Raw genomic sequence first — 21,273 nt, 5'->3', positions numbered from 1 at the left:
GGTGGGGTGTCGCCGACAAAGCCGAGAAGGAGAATGACGGCGTCTGGCCAGCATGTGAGAAGTAGTAGTACTAGTAGTTAGTGTGTGTGTCTGTGTCGGCCGTACATTTGTTTAATTAATTACGAGCATGTACCAGTACTAGTTACTACTGTAGTTTTTAGAGCAAATTACCAGTACATTAGCCTAGACTCAATGAAAAAATTCCTATCCTATGCATCAAATGACATCTCTTTCTCTATAGGAATTGAGATGCATGTCATCTCACTTCCTATGATTTTCATATTCTTATAAAATTCCTATCCTATGAACCAAAGGAGGCCTCTGCTGGAGTAACTACTGTAGCTAGCAGTACTGCTGGTACAGTAGTTTTCCTCAAGAAGTGGAATTCAATGAAGTCATGATGGTTCCTTCGTCCAAGCAACTTCACGGTAGGAAAGGTTGGGCCTGTGATTTGACGGCTCATTAGTCATTATTACTGTGGCGCGACGACCGGGGTGACTCTCCTTTGGAGTTCTGCGTGCATGGCAAGTGGACCAGGGTAGTCAACTGTGACGTTCGGATAATTAAGCTACAGTAAACCTCTGCTAATGATGCCACGTCATCATATTACTGTTGCTAATCCTCACTTGATCCAAATCACTGTCCATGTTCAAACTCAACTTCAAAGTAAAAAATTCTAATTTGCCAAACATGAAAACTAAAATGTTCGAAGTGTGGCAAATAATCCCTGGATATTTGTCATGTTGAAACCAACCTCTTTTGGATTCACAAAGTGCCCCTGGAAATTATTTAGTGGTCCAGCAGCTTCTAAAATTGGTCTTTTTAATTTCTAAAAATGGTTAGACAACTCCTTTTGGCCTCAAACTTTTTGTGACTCCTATAAATAATGTGCTTGTTTTATGTGACAAGTCTCATATCTAACAAAACTCATTTACTCGTACAATTAAATAGAAAACAGTAGCTAAAATTGAAAACAGTAAATAAAATATAAATAAAAGAGAAGGGCCTATTCTACTTGGCACTTTGGCCCAACTAGCCAAATGGCCGGCCCAGCCCACCTCTCCTCTCCTTCAACCTGCTACAGGGAGACAGGGGATCGTGGCGCCCATCCGCCGGCCATGTCATGCGTGGCGGCCATCCCCTGCCTCCTAGATGTCTACAAGGGCACCCCAAGCCCCTGCTCTCTCCCCCGTCGAACCCTAGCCGCCTCTCCTTCCTCTCCCCCGTGCCACGACCTCCTCTGCTCGCACCGCCCGAGCGACACCGTCGCCATGCCGCCTCCACAGACGCGGCCACCGGCCTCCCCAAGCCCTGAGACCGTGACCAGGAGGACAACCACCGTCGACTTCGACCATCCCGAGCATCAAATCGAGCGGAGCCGCACCGAATCGCCGCCATCGAGTTCGTCTTCGACATCCTGCACCGCCGGCCGCCATCGTCGATTGGCTCGACCCCAACAGTCCCCGGCCTCCCCAACCACGTGCGTGGCTCCTTGGTGAGCTTCTCCTCCGGATTCCCGCTTCCTCCACCTCAATTTGGTTGTCGTTTGCCGTCGCGAACTCATCCTAGTTCGTGTGTATGCGTACGACGCACGCCGTGCGCGGGCGCGTCCGCGCACGCCAATGCCCGTGCTCGCCGCACCCGCCTGTGTCTACTACTGCTCTTTCTGCATGCTCCCACTGTTGTTGCTCGCGGCCACTGCCTGTTGCTTTGCCGCTGCTGCTGCTGAAGCTCTGCTGCTATTGCCTACTTCCTACTGTTGCCACTGCTGGCTACTCCTCATGCGGCTGCTGCCTGCACTACTTCCGCTGCTAGCGTCGTGCTCCCACGCCGAGCCTTGCTAATGCGGCTGCTCACTGCTGATGCTGCCGCTGCTCCCCACTCTGCTAGCCACTACTCTGCCGGCTGCGTTCTTCCGCGTATTGCTCTTGCTGCTGCTGCCTCCCCTCGCATGCTTGCTGCTGCTGGTACTGCTTGCTTGCCGCTGCTACACCCTCATGCTGCCGCTACTTAGCTGCTGCTCTAGCTGCTACAAATGGCCATGGCCGTGGCCATGCTATGTGCGTGTGTGTGCACAACCTCACGGCTGGTTGTGCCACCAAGCCGGCCCCAAATTCAATTAGGGACTAATCCCTCTTTAGTACTAGCCACCCCCACTTTGAGTCTCTTACATGTGGCCCTCAAGTGCTAAATTATCCTCTAAATAAAATGCCAGTCTATTACATGTGGGACCCAACGTTAGATTAAACCAGGAGGTTAAAATAAGTAATATGCTAATTTAAAGTGTGTGCCAATGACACCTGGGCCCCAACTGTAGTTTGACCAGTCAACAGTCAAACGGTTGACTGTTGATTGGATTGTTAACTGGGTCAACTGGGACCCCCTGACCCAGTGTCAGCCTCTGTGTACAATCTGTGTACACAGGGCAGGGTACCCATAGCGTATTAATCATTATTTTTGAATTAATAATAATCTTAGAATATTGCTAAAACTTTGGAAAATCATATAAAATAAACCGTAACTCGGATGAAAATACTTTGTACATGAAAGTTGCTTAGAACGACGAAACGAATCTGAATACGCAGCCCGTTCGCCCGCCACACATCCCAAGCTCAGTGAACATGCAACTTTCCCCTCCGGTTCATCTGTCCGAAAACGCGGAACACCGGGGATACTTTCCCGGATGTTTCCCTCTTTGCCGGTATCACCTAGTACCGCGTTATGTCACCTCTAGGACTGTGTATTGCCATGTTATGCTTTGTGATGCTTTGATTGCTCCATTATTTATTGTGTTCCCCCTACGTTACTTCTTTCCGGTAGACCCGAGACTGCCGGCGACCCCCCAGTTTGACTACGGTATTGACGACCCTTCGTCCTTGCCAGAGCAACCAGGCAAGCCCCCCCTTTGATCATCCCGATATCGCCCATTCCATTCTCTCATGCTTGCATTAGATTAGATTTTGCTATTGTAATTGATTGCTCCTATTCTGATGCATAGCTTGCTTTTGTAACCTGCTTATTGTTACCTACCTGCTTATCCTAAACTGCTTAGTATAGGTTGGTTAGTGATCCATCAGCGACCCCACCTGGTCCTTGTTGCCCTTGCTTCATCATCGATGACTCGATCAACGTGATCGACGACCAGAGCCCGACACCTCACATCACATCACGCCCCTTTTGTTGCTCGAGTCTGCAGAGTTACCATCGAGTGCCGAGGGTGGAACCTCATACATCACTCCTGATGAGACCTCTATAGTGTAGCTATTCGGTCATGGTCATCAAGGGTGATTTCCTCCTTAACCACTTTCGATACGACTCTGTCGTGCAACCCCTCAAGTGTGAACCTCGAGGGTGGTTCCTCTTACGTTCACCTTGATGATTACATCGAGTGGAATTCACCAGGGGTGATTCCTCGGGTTTTCCCCTTGGTGTTTGAACACGCGGATACTTGGACTTTACAACTGTTACTTGAAAAGGCAGGTCGACCCTGAGGGGTACCCGCGAGTGATGAGGAGACGGGTTGACCTGGAGGGTACCCGAGAGTTGAATACGAGGCGTGGTCGGGCATTCTTAGCCCTTGCCGCAAGTCCTCGAGACGGGGCAACGGGGTCACATCTTTCGTGAGTCTCTGCTTGTTACCGCGCGTTCCTAATCCACTACGATTTGGATATTTGATCCGAGGGGCCTTTGGCCTGATAGCACTAACCATCACGTGGGCATAGTATGGGCGTTCTGCGTCGTATGCATCATCCGAAGCTTAATGCTCAGTGACTATCATCGCCGTGCATTGCACGTAAAACATTTAGTGGTAGTAAGAGAGAAATGCCTATATGCCAGGCATGTTCATACTATTTGTGCCTTTCTACTTCACTTACTGTGCTACATTACTCAGGTTCGTACGTCCACTCCTGGGTACATGTCCGTCTCGTAATTCCAATCCCACTTGTTCTTCATAGATGGAACGATCCATAACTGTGGGCAGCGGGAGTCCATATCATCGCAGTTAGTGTGGCTCCCCACGATGGAGACTCATCTGAACTATGGCCAGCCTCGACGTGCACTACAAAAAAAGACACATCCATGACATTTAGGGCCGAACAAATTTTTTTGTCATACTTATGAAACTTCTATGATGATAATTGTGACAAATCCCGGTATCATCATAGATGTGGTGGGCTCCTACTTCTATGACAAAAAATCATGACAGAAAATGGGCTTTTCGTCCTGAGCGGGCCGGAGACGCAGCTGCATGGCATTCTTTGGGCCGTCCATGACGGAAAAACCATGGTAGAAGCGAGGGCGCGGAAAATATCAGGGAGTTCTCGGTACGGTGGGTGGTCGGGGGCCGAGCGATGCACCATCATGCTACATGGGGTTTAACACTCCCGCAGAAATTAGAGCAAAACAAAAAAAGAACTATGTTGCAAATACTTTCACCTCATCTACTCACTATAATATCTAGAATTTGGAGCTGAGAATATACCTGCAGACAAATAATATAACATTGATGGGGATCCCTAACGTCTCAACCAATCTGTTATCCTCCAGCTTGAGACTACTTGTAAAGTATCTTTCTACACTAAATTCCTCGGCTGTAACGATAAATGGTTGTATTTGCATTGTACTTTTTTTAAGGCGGGTCATGAATCTGGAAGATCTTTCAACAAAACATGGGACAGAAGATAATAACACTACACTAATGGTGGCAAGGCTAGAGTAGTCAGTTTTGTTGAGCCATAAGTACAAACACTTCATCTACAAGCCTGCTCGTCCCCACTTTACACCTAAATATCTCTGTATGTGGGTGTATCACATCCATGCCCCGTCATATCTTGAATGGGAAGTCATATGGCTAGAGATCAAAGGGATCAACACCTGAGGTTTTTATTTATTAAATAATTGGCCAAACCGCCAGCCAATATTGATTTTTAGAAAGTAAAAGTTAACCACAATATGAATATACAAATGGAAATTCTACACTTTAAATGCGTACATCATCTTTTCAAGTGAAATAATAAAGACTCCCCTGTTCTTAGAAAAAAGAAACTCCCATGTCAAGGTAATCTTCCTAGTACAACCACTTGTTGTGCTTCCTTTAAAGAAACTAATAAGGACCAATCGTCATTAGGAACTTCGGATATCAACACAAATCCTAAATTTGGATCGCTGTAAAATATAACCAAGGATATAAGCATGAAAGCTACAGTAGCAGATAGCATATGCTGAATCATAAAGGAAGAGCCGAAGAGGAGAGCATAGAAAAAATAGCATGTGGTCTTCATATGCTGAAAATGCGAATCAATAACCAAGTAGATTCAGAATGGGGATAGATTCAGGCCTGAAAAGGTTGTAGTCTCTCTCCTTTGCTTTACTACATAGATCATTTTTATTAGAAGTTCCAGCTCTACACAGTACCTATGCAAGTGCCTAATCAGAATACATGTCACTGTTGAAACGCAAAACCAAAAACCACAACAACCATTGAACACAAACAAGAGAAGAGGAGAAATCTTACACTTCGATGAAATAGATAATACACATGCATTAGTTGCCTCACACTTGCTGAGCTTGAAGAATTTGATGAAGATGATGTCAGTGTACATTGTACTCACGGGATTCCTTTGCATCCATGGACGCCCCAAAAAAGCTGCACATATTAAGGAAAAAAGTGTTTGATAACAACAAGTTAACAGCCACACAAATCCAAGGCGGCATATAATCTTCGTGTTTGGGCTTATTGTGCTAAGGATGCCGAAAAGCTGCAGGTGCAACAACGGGTGTAAATTCAACACTGCCGCCTGTGTTTCTCCATTGTCCCCAAATATTAAATTTCAATAATTTGCATAAGCCCTGAACCTTGTGCATTCCTTAATTCAATGTTCAGGTGAACAAAATGAATTGTAGTTTCCCCAAAAAAATGAATGGAGTGAATGTTGCTACAGTCACATTAGTCAAAGTAATAGATGAATCTGCACTATCCATATAAATAAATCTATAGACTATAAAAAACTAAACGGTGATACTCACCGACAGTACCTCTTTAGTAGTGATGTCCAACGTTGGAGGCATGATTTATGTTAGTAGCAAGTGGTTAGTAGTCGATGAGAGTAGCATGCATGATTGCGGTGCTCGAGATGAAACTGCTCCTAGTTGAACATTCCCACAGAAGGGACACGTTATATATGACATCTCAAGTGAGAAGACCATGTAGGAGTGATGTCCAGCCGTGAAGGCATGATTTATGTAGCGCCAACCTTAACGGCAGCATGTTTAGAGACATGATTTAGATGAAGAGTGCGTCCAGCCATGGAAGGATATCCTGCAAACGAATCAGTCAAGAAACAGATTAATACGTATATCACAAGCTAGATCCCCGCCGCTCCTTGCTGCTACATGTGTATGTGATTACCTTGCTGCAGACCACCGCACGCCTCACGTCGTTGGTCGGGGGTCTGAGCAGACCACAGCCACCGTGCTACTCCTGCTCGCTAGAGTGGCGGATCCCGTCGCACCCGTGCGCAGTGGTCGAGGCCGGATCCCGTCTGGAGGGAGGATACGGTATCAAAGGCGGACGGATCTGGAGTGGAGGCTAGTCGCAGTGCCCCAATCAGGTTCAGAGGAAAGAGATAGGTAGCGGAAAAGAGGAGAAGGGGAGAGGGAGGCATGACGGTAGGGTCCTGCTGGCTTCTCCCGGCGAGGTCGGAACGGTGCTGGCTGACTTCTCCCGGCAAGGTCCGGAAGACGCCCGGGCGAGGCCAGCGAGGAACATGCAGCGGCGGCTGAGGAGGAGGGGCTGGGAACCCTAGCCAGGGTGAGGGAGTCGTGGGTGGGTGGCGATGGATTGTTTCTGTGGGCTGCCTATGAGCGCATCGACCGTGGGGAGGTAAAAAGGAAAAATAACCAATGAAAATTAACCAACGAAAAATAACCAGGGATAGATGGTGGTGAGAGGTGGGACGAAAATAAACCTAGAACGGAGACTACCAACTACTCCATTATGAGTAGAGATTATGTAATGCATATATGTGTGGACAAATCATTGGAATTTAGCTACCATATGTTTAATTGCAATTGTTGCGAAATCTGATGAATGTTCTTCCTGTGGACACTATTTATTCAATTGAATATTGTGGCGAATTTGCTTTTTGCGTGCCGATTCAAAATGGGATATTTTTGTTTATTTGTTCAATTGAATATTATGGCGAATTTGCTTTTTGCGTGCCGATTCAAAATGGGATATTTTTGTTTTAACCTGGCAATTGCTCCGCACACGGTTCGAACTAAATGAGTGTGTGCGATCCACATCGGAAAGCATACGTCAATCGTAGCGGAACCGTCGGTGATACACAGCAGATGGCAAACGATTTGCAGCGCTACTACGTGTGCGTAGGGTCTCTGGAACCGTTTGTGATATCGCGTTATTGCACACGAGAACTCGGAGTAAACCGTGCCCAATGCAAAATACAATCCCAGTCGTAATTTTTTCAGGACACGTGTGGGATCCCAAACGAAAAGCACATGTCACTCCTACGGCAACCGTCGGTGATACCCAACAAATTACAAACGGTCTGCAACACTTGTATGTGTGCGAAGGGGCTCTTGAACCGTTTGTGATAGAACATTATCACAGACGGTAATTGTTGGCAAATGTGTGTGATGGAGTCTAGCATGGCAGGCGGGTTACGCAGAAAACTCGTGTGCAATGGGGCACAAATCGCACACAGTTCGTATGTTGGCCCCTGTGCCTTACATACTATTTTTCCCAAATGGTTCGTTACGACAGACAGTATGGTTTCACTGCGTCATTAGAAACGCTTAATCACTGATACCACACGTGCGAAAGAATTTAGTGCGTGCTGCATCGCACACGATTACATTTTGGAAGGCCTTTGGATCACCGCTCCATATCCCCGACGGTTTCTGGGTCATGTGGGAAGGACACCCTATCGCACACACTCACTTGGCAACGGTCCCAAATGCCGTCGCGGAAAGGGGTTAAAAACCGTTTGTATAGCACCGACGCGCACCAGTGATTATTTACAATGTTGACCCAGTTGTTCCTACTACTTATATTGAAAAACCACCTTTCCCTGTTAGGATAAAGGAACATGCTAAGGTCTCAACCATGGTCAATAAAAGTAATATTAGAGCACCTAAACCTGCTGAACAAATCAAAGTAGAACCTAGTGTTGCTATGGTTAAAGATATCTTGGTGGAAAATATAGATGGGCATGTTATTTACTTCTGTGATGAAGCTGCTAGAATTGCTAAACCCGATGAAAAGGATAAACATAGACCTGTTGTTGGCATGCCTGTTGCCTCGTCAAAATAGGAGATCACTGTTATCATGGTTTATGTGATTTAGGTGCTAGCGTGAGTGCTATCCCTTTCACCTTATACCAAGAAATTATGAATGACATAACACCCGCTGAAATAGAAGACATGGATGTTACTATTAAACTTGCCAATAGAGACACCATCACAACACTTGGGATTGTTAGAGATGTTGAAGTCTTGTGTGGGAAAATAAAATACCCTACTGATTTTCTAGTTCTTGGTTCCCCATAAGATGACTTTTGTCCCATTATCTTTGGTAGACCTTTCTTGAACACTATCAATGTTACTATAGACTATCATAAACAAACTGTCAGTGTTCGCTTTGGTGATGAGTCTCATGAATTTAATTTTTCCAAGTTTAGTAGGCAACCCACTACTGCAGGATGCTGCTAACGCGACACTACGATCAGAGACCCTTCGAGAAACTGTGTGCGATGCAATAATCGCAAACGGTGCTGTACGAAAACCGTCAGAAATGTGTAAAACGTTTGTGATGACGGATGCATCAAACACGGTTCAGGTTTTAGTTGCGTGTGCGATGAAGGGCATATGGTTCAGTTCAATTAAATGTTTGCGATGAGGAGGAACAAAAGAAACGGGCAGCCAGATGAAGGCGTGTGTGATACACAACATACGGTTCACTCGGATGAACTATTTGTGATTAGGCAACACAAAAGAAACTGTCAGCCAGATCAAGGTGTGTGCGATATACGGTATGTGGTTCACTCGGATGAACTGTTTGCGTTGAGACATGAGAACAGAAATGGTTCAACTTAACAAGATGTGTGTGATACGCGGCAAACAGGTCTGTAATCAGAAATGTGTGTGAAGACCGGTAATAACACAGATGGTTGTTGCTAATAAGAGATGTGTGTTGTGCGAGGGGATTGCATACAGAACAACAACATATATATATACACACACACTTATAAGGACATGCTTGCATAACCAAATTAAACATCCACTTACATAGGTGGCTACTACAACCATGGCATTTGCACACACCAAAGTAAACTATTACATGCATAATTACATAGGTGGCTACTACACACATAACATTTCCACACACACCAATAAAGTAAACTATATATTACACGCATGATTGACTAGCATAAACGATCATCTGATCATCATCTACTTCTTGTGACGCTTGCTCTGCTTGCGGCTCGATCCGGGCTCGTCGATTTGGGTAATGAGGCACTTCCTCATGTCAACGATCCGCCTGTGCATCTCGTAGCATGTGTACATGCTCTTGGCCGCAAACCTGAGGTGAGGTTCATCCAGTTGCCGCATCGAGGCCCCGTGCCAGGATACGAGACTTATTCTCTGGGCATCCTGCTTCATCTTTTCGTAGTAGGGGTCGATGATGGCCGAGGCGAGTTCGACCAGGGAGTCCTTCTTCGTGCTGCCCCAGACCGTGTAGTGGTCACGGATTTCGACAAGGTTCTTACAGGCCAAGCCCGTAACACTGAGCGCTTTTACATCGTTGGTGGTATCCACCGTGGCGAACTTGTAGTCACTGTTGTTGACAAACCTGTTCAAACGGTCGCAAGGCTGTGTAGCCATGCGGTAGTGGTAGATGAGGACATGATGGCACACGCACCTGGGCGACGGCAACCTTCTGATCTATGCCGGGATGACCGGCGGTGTATTGGAGGTCGATGCCGACCATCTTGTACTTGTTTGCAGCAAGCAACTGCTCAACACTGTTGATGTAGTCGTCCACCACGGCCGAGTCGATGGTGTACACCACCGAGAGATCCGTCTCCCTCGCGTGGGTCTCCATCTATGCTCGCCGAACTCCATTGGAGCGCTGCTGGACATCCCCTCTCTATGTGTCATCGTGGGTGTGCTTGTTGTGTTGTGGGGCGCGATCGAAAGGTTGAAGAGACTAAGTTTATAATGGCTGCGGGAATTAAAGGGGAAGCTAGACGGCTAGGAATATTGGCAGGCCCTGATGGCAGTTCTAATTTGCAGCGTGTAACTCCATCGTGCCGCACGTAACTGCATCGCATGGCAACGCGTGCGGCGCAACCGCATGCATATGGGGGCCCCGACGTGATCGTGCGCACGCCCAACCGCTGGCAGAGCGCGTGCGGAGGGACGCGAGCAGAGCGCTCCGTGGTCGCCTCAAGGAAAAGTTGTCCACAAGCCAAGCGCGCCGACGGACGCGAGCAGAGCACGCCAACGGACGCGAGCAGAGCACGCCAACGGACGCGACAGAGTGCGCCGTGGCGCCTAACGGCAAGTAGAGCTTGCCGAGGGACGCGAGCAGAAGACGACACAGTGATACGTGGCAAATATGACGAACTGTGCGATCAATGTCGGAGACATCAAGCACGAATCAGATTAGAGTTGTGTGTGCGATACGTGGCAGATAGTTGATCCATCAGAGCCCTTTGTGATGGAATAAGCCGTGTGTGTTGCGGGCAAACGCTTGCTGGTGTATAACCTTAAATTTAACCCAAAAAGTGTTAATGCTTGTTACATAAATTGTATAGCTGGAAATTATGTTCAAATACGACTCCAACGATATAATCTATGGCGACATGCATTCGCATTTTATTAGTCAAATCCTACTTATAAACCAGGACGCGGGTATAGTAGGTAATTAAATCGCAAACTTTTTTATTAACTGTATGTGTACGTGTCCTCTCGTCCTCCTCTCGGACGTCTTGTCACCCCGCTGCCGCAGACGGCTTACAGCGCAAGCTTGCGCAGCGCGCGGGGGCGTTCTTTTTGCCAAACGGTGGCGCCAATGAATCGTCGGTGAGCCCGTTTCCATGCAACCTCTCAGGTTCCCGTGCAAGCTTCCCGCCCGACTCAGTGAAATTCCCCAAAACACCAATGCTTGTCGGCCTGCTATAAAAACCCTCACGGCCGGCGAGTCCTGCGTCGCATTTTCCCCTCCCTCCCTGTAGCTTATCTCGTCTGCTTCTCCCACAATCGCCAATGGCACCGGTCTGTCGTCGTCGCTCATCCACTCCGCCGTCATCAGAGGACAACTCCAGCTAGGAGGCTACACCGCGGCAGCGGCACAGTCCCCGGCGTAGTGTAGTGCGTGTGGCGTCCCTGTTGGGTGTGCGCGGAACACCCACCACACGCTCCGCCGCCACTGCCCGTCGGCAGCTATTGCCGGCCGCCGTTGGCGTCACACCACCATCGAAAGCCAGGAGCATCTCCCGGTCTGCCGGCGCGGCCCGAAGGCGGGAGGTGGTCGTCGTGGCCGCCACCCCACTGCCCGCCATCATGGCCATCACCCGCTCCGCCACCACGGCCCGAAGGGGGGAGGTGGTGGTCGTGGACACCACCCCATCATCGGCCATCGTCACCGCTAGCCCATCGTCGACCGCCGGGATCATCACCCGCTCCGCCACCGCCGCCCGAAGGAGGGAGGCGGAGGTGGAGGCCCGCATGTGCGTCAGTGACCTAGCGAGCTACATCGAGTTCCTGCGGGAGGAGGAGGAGCGCCTCGTCGAGCATGCAAAGAGCGCGCCTCGTCTAGCAGCACACGCCGACGCAGAGGCGAGGAATTAGGAGATCTACGAGCAGTCCAGCCGCTTTGAGAGGGACCGTCTGGAGCGGCAATGGGCATTCGAGCTAGCGAGCATCGCTGAACGTGCAGTGGCAGACACCGTATTGCATTTGTCTAGCCCGTCGATAGGCTCCTCCCCCTCCTCTGCCTCTTAGTGAGCGCACTCGGCAGAGGAAAGGCTGCCGGAAGTAGCACAAAGCCCCTCCGTGGTAGTGGTAGTATTTAAGGGCTATTTTGTTCAGTTCATCTGACTATAGATGTGTGGTCGAACTGTACAACGTACTTAAAATTAGCTAGTACATATAGTTGAATTAGCTATTTCAGTACATGGTTGGCAATAATTGGGGAGTAGTTTGGCCGGTTCAGCTGTCGAGTTGAACTGTTTGTATAAATTAAGAATGACTGCTTAATCTATAAATGAAATCTATGCTTAATTACTGAATTTTAGTTGCAAAAATTACATAGTGCTAATGATTTCTAGCTGCATATTTTGACAAATCGCAGTATTGACAAATGGCAACGTTACTAGACCAACAAATGCAAATCTTTCCAGTTTGACAAATGGCAACATACCCAATATGACAGATGCAAATCTTACCAAATTGTTTGTATGTGGTTGCACACGGGTCATCCAAAACAACCGTTTGCGTTGAAGGGATGAACAAATCCTGCGCTACTCTCACTTTGCATACGAGTGTTCTATCTAAATCGTTTGCGATCAAGAGATGCAGACATCCTGCTCGGCACATTTTCTCTTGGCTTCCTGGGGAAGTTGTCGGTTTGCATACGTGTGTTCTAACTAAAACGTTTGCGATGAGTGTTTTATATTTAAAAAGCAAATTAAACTGCGGCTTGGGCGCCATTAATGGAGAGGATGCGAGCAAGGCAGGCGACCATGGAAGTTAAAGGGCTCGCTTCCCAGTGAGCCTGCGCAGCGTACAGCTCGCACGCTTCCTGGTGAGCCTGCGCACTCGACGATAGCTTGCACGCCTCTCGGTCAGCCTGCGCACCGAACGGTGCTCGCACGCCTCCCGTTCAGTCAAGGTCAAGCAGCTGTCCGCACGGCACCTCCTACAACCATTAAAACCAAGACACGTGGCGTCACGCCAATGGTTAACAGAATTTTGGATTTACTAGAATTTAAAAACCAGGCATCTCAATGTTTTACCGGCAATCAACGGGGCCCTGGTGTTTGAAATTCATTCCCATTTCTTGCATGGGACCTAAACATGCACCCAAGGACAGAGATTTGATTTTTCAACCAATTTATATGCGCTGGAGCATGTGCATGTAGTTCAAATTTTAATTATGCACATAAATGCATTGAAAACTCAGTTAATGCATAAAAATGTCCAAACAAACCCCGAAAAATCACAAAAAATCATACAACACTCCTGTTGTTCTATGTTGACACGAGAAAAAAAAATTGAAAGTAATAAGAGGCAATGGATATTGTTTCGTCCCCAAAGGTGGGACGTTCCCTACCGAAAACCATCATGCTTGTTGTGAGAAGCTCCGGTTTGTGAGAAGCATATACCCAAACCTGCCCCAAATGGGACAAAATTTGTACCACGGCATGTTGATGCCGCTCCATGATAGCATGCCAAGTTTCATGAATTTCAGACGAGTTTTGGATTTACTAGAATTTAAAAACAAGGCATCTCAATGTTTTGCCGGCAATCAACGGTGCTCTGTTGTATGAAATTCATTCCCATTTCTTGCATGGGACCTAAGCATGCACCCAAGGACACAGATTTAATTTTTCAACCAATTTATATGCACTGGAGCATGTGCATGTAGTTCAAATTTTAATTATGCACATAAATGCATTGAAAACTCAGTTAATGCATAAAACGGTCCAAACGAACCCCGAAAAATCACAACAATTCACACAAAACTCCTGTTGTTCTATGTTGACACGAGAAAAAAAACTGAAAGCAATAAGAAGCAATGGTTATCGTTTCGTCCCCAAAGGTGTGACGTTCCCTACCGAAAACCATCATGCTTGTTGTGAGAAGCTCCGGTTTGTGAGAAGCATATACCCAAACCTGCCCCAAATGGGACAAAATTTGTACCACGGCATGTTGATGCCGCTCCATGATAGCATGCCAAGTTTCATGAATTTCAGACGAGTTTTGGATTTACTAGAATTTAAAAACAAGGCATCTCAATGTTTTGCCGGCAATCAACGGTGCCCTGTTGTATGAAATTCATTCCCATTTCTTGCATGGGACCTAAGCATGCACCCAAGGACACAGATTTAATTTTTCAACCAATTTATATGCACTGGAGCATGTGCATGTAGTTCAAATTTTAATTATGCACATAAATGCATTGAAAACTCAGTTAATGCATAAAAAGGTCCAAACGAACCCCGAAAAATCACAACAATTCACACAAAACTCCTGTTGTTCTATGCTGACACGAGAAAAAAACTGAAAGCAATAAGAAGCAATGGTTATCGTTTCGTCCCCAAAGGTGTGACGTTCCCTACCGAAAACCATCATGCTTGTTGTGAGAAGCTCCGGTTTGTGAGAAGCATATACCCAAACCTGCCCCAAATGGGATAAAATTTTTACCACGGCATGTTGATGCCGCTCCATGATAGCATGCCAAGTTTCATGAATTTCAGACGAGTTTTGGATTTAATAGAATTTCAAAACCAGGCATCTCAATGTTTTGCCGGCAATCAACGGTGCCCTGGTGTTTGACATTCATTCCCATTTCTTGCATGGGACCTAAGCATGCACCCAAGGACACATATTTGTTTTTTCAACCAATTTATATGCACTGGAGCATGTGCATGTAGTTCAAATTTTAATTATGCACATAAATGCAATGAAAACTCAGTTAATGCATAAAAATGTCCAAACGAACCCTGAAAAATCACAAAAATTCACACAACACTCCTGTCGTTCTATGTTGACACGAGAAAAAAAATTAACCAATAAGAGGCAATGGATATCGTTTCGTCCCCAAAGGTGGGATGTTCCCTACCGAAAACCATCATGCTGGTTGTGAGAAGCTCCGGTTTGTGAGAAGCATATACCCAAACCTGCCCCAAATGGGACAAAATTTGTACCGCGGCATGTTGATGCCGCTCCATGATAGCATGCCAAGTTTCATGAATTTCAGACGAGTTTTGTATTTACTAGAATTTAAAAACCAGGCATCTCTTTGTTTTGCCGGCAATCAACGGTGCCCAGGTGTTTGAAATTCATTCCCATTTCTTGCATGGGACCTAAGCAAGCACCCAAGGACACAGTTTTGACTTTTCAACCAATTTATATGCACTAGAGCACGTGCATGTAGTTCAAATTTGAATTATACACATAAATGCATTGAAAACTCAGTTAATGCATAAAAATGTCCAAACAAACCCCAAAAAATTATAAAAATTCACACAACACTCCAGTTGTTCTATGTTGACACGAGAAAAAAAATTGAAAGCAATAAGAGGCAATGGATATCGTTTCATCCCCAAAGGTGGGATGTTCCTTACCGAAAACCATCATACTTGTTGTTAGAAGCTCCGGTTTGTGAGAAGCATATATCCAAACCTGCCCCAAATGGGACAAAATTTGTACCACGACATGTTGATGCCGCTCCATGATAGCATCCAAGTTTCATGAATTTCAGACGAGTTTTGGATTTACTAGAATTTAAAAACCAGGCATCTCAATATTTTGCCGGCAATCAACGGTGCCCTGGTGTGTTTGAAATTCATTCCCATTTTTTGCATGGGACCTAAGCATGCACCCAAGGACACAGATTTGATTTTTCAACCAATTTATATGCACTGGAGCATGTGCATGTAGTTCAAATTTTAATTATGCACATAAATGCATTCAAAACTCAGTTAATGCATAAAAGTGTCCAAACAAAGCCCAAAAAATCACAAAAATTCACACTACACTCCTATTGTTCTATGTTGACACGAGAAAAAAATTGAAAGCAATAAGAGGCAATCGATATCATTTCGTCCCCAAAGGTGGGACGTTCCCTACCGAAAACCATCATACTTGTTGTGAGAAGCTCCGGTTTGTGAGAAGCATATACCCAAACCTACCCCAAATGGGACAAAATTTGTACCACGTCATGTTGATGCTGCTCCATGATAGCATTCCAAGTTTCATGAATTTCAGATGAGTTTTGGATTTACTAGAATTAAAAAACCAGGCATCTCAATGTTTTGCCGGCAATCAACGGTGCCCTGGTGTTTGAAATTCATTCCCATTTCTTGCATGGGACCTAAGCATGCATCCAAGGACACGGATTTGATTTTTCAACCAATTTATATGCAGTGGAGCATGTGCATGTAGTTCAAATTTGAATTATGCACATAAATGCATTGAAAACTCAGTTAATGCATAAAAATGTCCAAACAAACCCCGAAAAATCACAAAAATTCACACAACACTCCTGTTGTTCTATGTTGACACGAGAAAAAAATTGAAAGCAATAAGAGGCAATGGATATCGTTTCGTCCCCAAAGGTGGGACGTTCCCTACCGAAAACCATCATGCTTGTTGTGAGAAGCTTCGGTTTGTGAGAAGCATATACCCAAACCTGCCCCAAATGGGACAAAATTTGTACCACGGCATGTTGATTCCGCTCCATGTAAGCATGCCAAGTTTCATGAATTTCAGACGAGTTTTGGATTTAATAGAATTTAAAAATCGGGCATCTTAATGTTTTGCCGGCAATCAACGGTGCCCTGGTGTTTGAAATTCATTCCCATTTCTTGCATGGGACCTAAGCATGCACCCAAGGACACAGATTTGATTTTTCAGCCAATTTATATGCACTGGAGCATGTGCATGTAGTTCAAATTTGAATTATGCACATAAATGCATTCAAAACTCAGTTAATGCATAAAAATGTCCAAACGAACCCCGAAAAATCACAAAAAATCACACTACACTCCTGTTGTTCTATGTTGACACGAGAAAAAAAAATTGAAAGCAATAAGAGGCAATGGATATCGTTTCGTCCCAAAAGGTGGGACGTTCCCTACCGAAAACCATCATACTTGTTGTGAGAAGCTCCGGTTTGTGAGAAGCATATACCCAAACCTGCCCCAAATGGTACAAAATTTGTACCACGGCATGTTGGTGCTGCTCCATGATAGCATTTCAAGTTTCATGAATTTCAGACGAGTTTTGGATTTACTAGAATTTAAAAACCAGGCATCTCAATGTTTTGCCGGCAAACAACGGTGCCCTGGTGTTTGAAATTCATTCCCATTTCTTGCATGGGACCTAAGCATGCACCCAAGGACACAGATTTGATTTTTCAACCAATTTATATGCACTGGAGCATGTGCATGTAGTTCAAATTTTAATTATGCACATAAATGCATTGAAAACTCGGTTAATGCATAAAAATGTCCAAACGAACCCCGGAAAATCACAAAAATTCACACAACACTCCTGTTGTTCTATGTTGACACGAGAAAAAAATTAGAAAGCAATAAGAGGCAATGGATATCGTTTCGTCCCCAAAGGTGGGACGTTCCCTACCGAAAACCATCATGCTTGTTGTGAGAAGCTCCGGTTTGTGAGAAGCATATACCTAAACCTGCCCCAAATGGGACAAAATTTGTACCACGGCATGTTGATTCCGCTCCATGATAGCATGCCAAGTTTCATGAATTTCATACGAGTTTTGGATTTAATAGAATTTAGAAATCAGGCATCTCAATGTTTTACCGGCAATCAACGGTGCCCTGGTGTTTGAAATTCATTCCCATTTCTTGCATGGGACCTAAGCATGCACCCAAGGACACAGATTTGATTTTTCAACCAATTTATATGCACTGGAGCATGTGCATGTAGTTCAAATTTGAATTATGCACATAAATGCATTGAAAACTCAGTTAATGCATAAAAATGTCCAAACGAACCTAGAAAAATTCCAAAATTGAACACAACACTCTTGTTGTTCTATGTTGACACTCGAATTTTTTTGAAAGCAATAAGAGGCAATGGATATCGTTTCATCCCCAAAGGTGGCACGTTCCCTACGAAACCTTCACGCTTGTTGTGGGAAGCTCTGGTTTGTGAGAAGCTTATACCCAAACCTGCCCAAAATGGGACAAAAATTTTACCACGGCATGTTGATGCGGCTAGATGATAGCATGCCAAGTTTCATGAATTTCAGACAAGTTTTGGATTTACTAGAATTTAAAAACCAGGTATTTCAATGTTTGCGGCCTGAGTGACGGTTGCAGGGTGTTTGAAATTCATTCCCATTTCTTGCATGGGACCTAAGCATGCAACCAAGGACACATATGTGATTTTTCAGTAAGTTTATATGCACTGGAACATGTGCATGTTGTTCAAATTTCAATGATGCGCATAAAATGCGTGGAAAATCCAGTTAATGTATAAAAATGTACAAACGAACCTTGAATAATTCCAATTTTTTGACGACACACCTATAGTTGCATGTTCACTGCAGATAAAAGGTCTAACAATTCAAACACCATCCTTTGTAGCTGTGACCCCATTACATAATTCAAATGGTCAAGACGATAAATCAAGTAGATCACACACAGTTTATTATCACCAATCGTGTGAGATATAGCACAAAATATCTTGGAGCACCGTCGGTGTATAGTACTATAAATCAAGTAGATCGCACACAATTAGTCTCCTTTGTGTATCCAAATTATACAATGACGTGGATGACCACTGTAACTAGGGAAATTCGAACCAAAATTTTTGACGTTCAAACTCAACACACACGGGTTAAGCTATCTGAATCGTTTGTGATGTTCACATATCGTACACAGTACTGAATAAGGGACCGTGTCTGATGACACTTTGCGCGCCAGTTTTTTGGCTGAAGCGATTCCAAATTTTCGGCTTCCGCGGAAATATCTACCTCCCCGCCCCCTCCCCCTTACCAAAAGCCACATTTCCCCTCTTTCCGCCTTCCTTTCCAAGTTGAAACCTTCACTCCTTGCTTGCAGTGCCACCGCCTCCTCGCCGGCGACCCTCCTTCACGCTCCTCGGCCTCGCCTATCCAGGCAGGTAATCCACACCCGACCCCCATCCTCCTGCTCCTTCCACATCCCACATGCCCCTACCGCCGGCGCGAGCGCGACACCTTTCACCCAAATCACCGCCCCCTCCACCAAATAAGCACCGGCCTAAGCCGTGATGCACGCAGTATAGCCAGGACCTCAAGGAGCATTTGGCAGTGGAGAAGCAAATCGCGCCCGCACGCACGGATGAGATCGCGATGGCTGCCATTCGTGCCGACCCCTAGCTACGCCGATTAAGCATGCTCGGTTTACCCGTTGCGTGTGCTGCTCATGCCTTTCCTTCACAAATTCTAGTGAATTGTGCTATCTAATTTTACCATGCAATTTGTTGCTCTAGTGTATATGTTCTGTATGTCGTGCAGTGTGGTGCTCACTTATTAACTATTTTGTTAATTAGTTGTCGCCTTCAGTTAACTGTTTGGTTCAATTATGCAAATGTGATGTTCAATTCTTCAGGCTGCAATTTTGTATTGTCTTGCATGTGAGAAATAAATCGAATTTATCTTTACAAAATTGAGGGTGCATTCTGTTATTGTATACCATGTGAGGAATAAATTGAATTTGGATGTAGTAAATACATGAGAAACAAATACAATTGCTACAATTGGCTGTAGTTAACTGTTTGGTTAACTGTCTGATCTTCTATTAGGAGTATGTTATATTGTGCAATGTGGTGCTCAGTTAATGTTTGGTTCATTTGTTGTGGTGTTTAGTTAACTGCTTGGTTCAATTCTGCAATGCGATGTCCAATTGTTGTGGGTAGAATTTTGTATTGTTGTGCATGTGAGGAATAAATCGAATGAGGTTGCATTGAATACATGAGAAACATATACAAGTGTTATATTTCCTAGTTCTTAATCATGCTTGGTTTGGATAAATGGGTTTTCCGTGTGGCTTCAATTAATCTGATGAATCTGCAATGTGATTATTTTCAATCAACATATTTTACTGATAGCATGCGAACCCTTACTTAACCTGATGACTAACTACCTTATATGTGTTGCAGGGAAACAATGGGAAGCACTGAGGTTTACAATCGAGGTTAGCACGTGCATGGTCCATTGTCTAATAGCACATTATTGTGCAATTGCAAGAACCATTCTAATATTTAGGTTTTTTACAATTTGGTCTTGCACATGTAGGTCCTGCTGTCAGAGGTTTTGACCCACTGTTCGACCCTTTTTGCATATGGGGAAATGAGTTGTCCATGAATATCAGTCAAGTCAAGAAACTCAGTAAGATTGTTAGGATAAAGAAATTAGCGACAAAAACAACAAGATCTTTGTCTGCACAATGAAGAAGACATAAGTTCACTACAGGATGGTACTAACTATTATACCTTGCTTTTTTATTCCTTTGCCCCATTTCCAATATAGAGAAGATATTTATGCACATCCTTGTTTTCAGGACTTTCCAAAGCAGTTCACTGACGATTACCTCTCAAACCACATGTATGGTCAGGAGGCGAGGAAGGTATTCATACAACACCCACGGTTCAATATTGAAGTGTTCCTGAAGAGGACGAAGGATGGAAGGTCAATCATCCAGAGGCACTGGCCTAAAGTTACAAAGACCTTCAACATCTATGAAGGCTCAATATTCGCCTTCTGCTTCAGCAGTTTTCCAGATGAGATACATGTGTCTATGTACCGTCTATGATGCTAATTTCGAAAGGTTATAGATGTTGCATGTCAAACTTGGTCCTGGTGTAGTTGTGTAATGGGGTAGCTGAGTGCTGAAGCTATATGATGTTGTACTCTGATGTATTTCAATTATAAAAATGAAATATATTGTGTGCTTAATATGAACTGTCAATTAGATTAATAAATGGATTATGAATAATCGGATAATTAGCATGCTAATTGGGTTTTGCTATTGCAAATGGTTGTTGAAAAAATACCGTGGGCGATGACCTCAGGCAACGCACACAGTTTCTAGGAATAAACCGTGTTGGATCAATAAACAATCGCACATGACTTTCTCTTGAAAACCATTTGCGTTAGGCCACCTTGCGCAAACGTTTACCACATGAAAACTGTGTGTGATGGACAGTCTTTGCCACACAGTTTCTTCCATGGACCGTGTGTGATATATTCAATAACGCAAACGATTTAACGGGAAAAATTGTGTGTGATGTACCTGTGAACGGAAACGTTTTCCTTGGAGTGACTATGTGGGATGTACATATGAACGGAAACGTTTAGCGGGGACTGACTGTGTGGGATATACTTGCGACCGGAAACAATTTTGCCATATAATTGTATTTTTAGCTCTATTGTATGTATTTCCGTATTTGAGCGCTCGCCGGTCGCACACGACCTCATTTTTTCGAACGTGTGTGCCAGGAGGG

At 45.0% G+C, this 21,273-nt stretch overlaps 3 long non-coding RNA genes across 3 annotated transcripts; 2 read left to right on the top strand and 1 right to left on the bottom strand.

Moving 5' to 3' along the window:
* The first annotated feature begins 498 nt into the window (after positions 1-498).
* On the top strand, positions 499-7,146 carry LOC141041601 (uncharacterized). The gene is made up of 2 exons (XR_012202250.1): positions 499-1,495; positions 2,821-7,146. It is a non-coding gene; the product is annotated as an uncharacterized lncRNA (long non-coding RNA).
* LOC141041600 (uncharacterized) lies at positions 5,367-6,617 on the bottom strand. The gene is made up of 3 exons (XR_012202249.1): positions 6,410-6,617; positions 6,037-6,319; positions 5,367-5,647 (listed from the first exon to the last, which is right to left on the bottom strand). It is a non-coding gene; the product is annotated as an uncharacterized lncRNA (long non-coding RNA).
* A 12,756-nt stretch (positions 7,147-19,902) lies between the features above and the next one.
* Positions 19,903-20,731, top strand: LOC141041990 (uncharacterized). Its single transcript, XR_012203797.1, has 3 exons — positions 19,903-19,964; positions 20,066-20,246; positions 20,331-20,731. It is a non-coding gene; the product is annotated as an uncharacterized lncRNA (long non-coding RNA).
* Positions 20,732-21,273: the final 542 nt, after the last annotated feature.

The sequence above is a fragment of the Aegilops tauschii genome, chromosome 2 (assembly GCF_002575655.3).
Source record: "Aegilops tauschii subsp. strangulata cultivar AL8/78 chromosome 2, Aet v6.0, whole genome shotgun sequence".
NCBI lineage: Eukaryota > Viridiplantae > Streptophyta > Magnoliopsida > Poales > Poaceae > Aegilops > Aegilops tauschii.
This window is presented reverse-complemented; position numbering and strand designations above follow the sequence as displayed.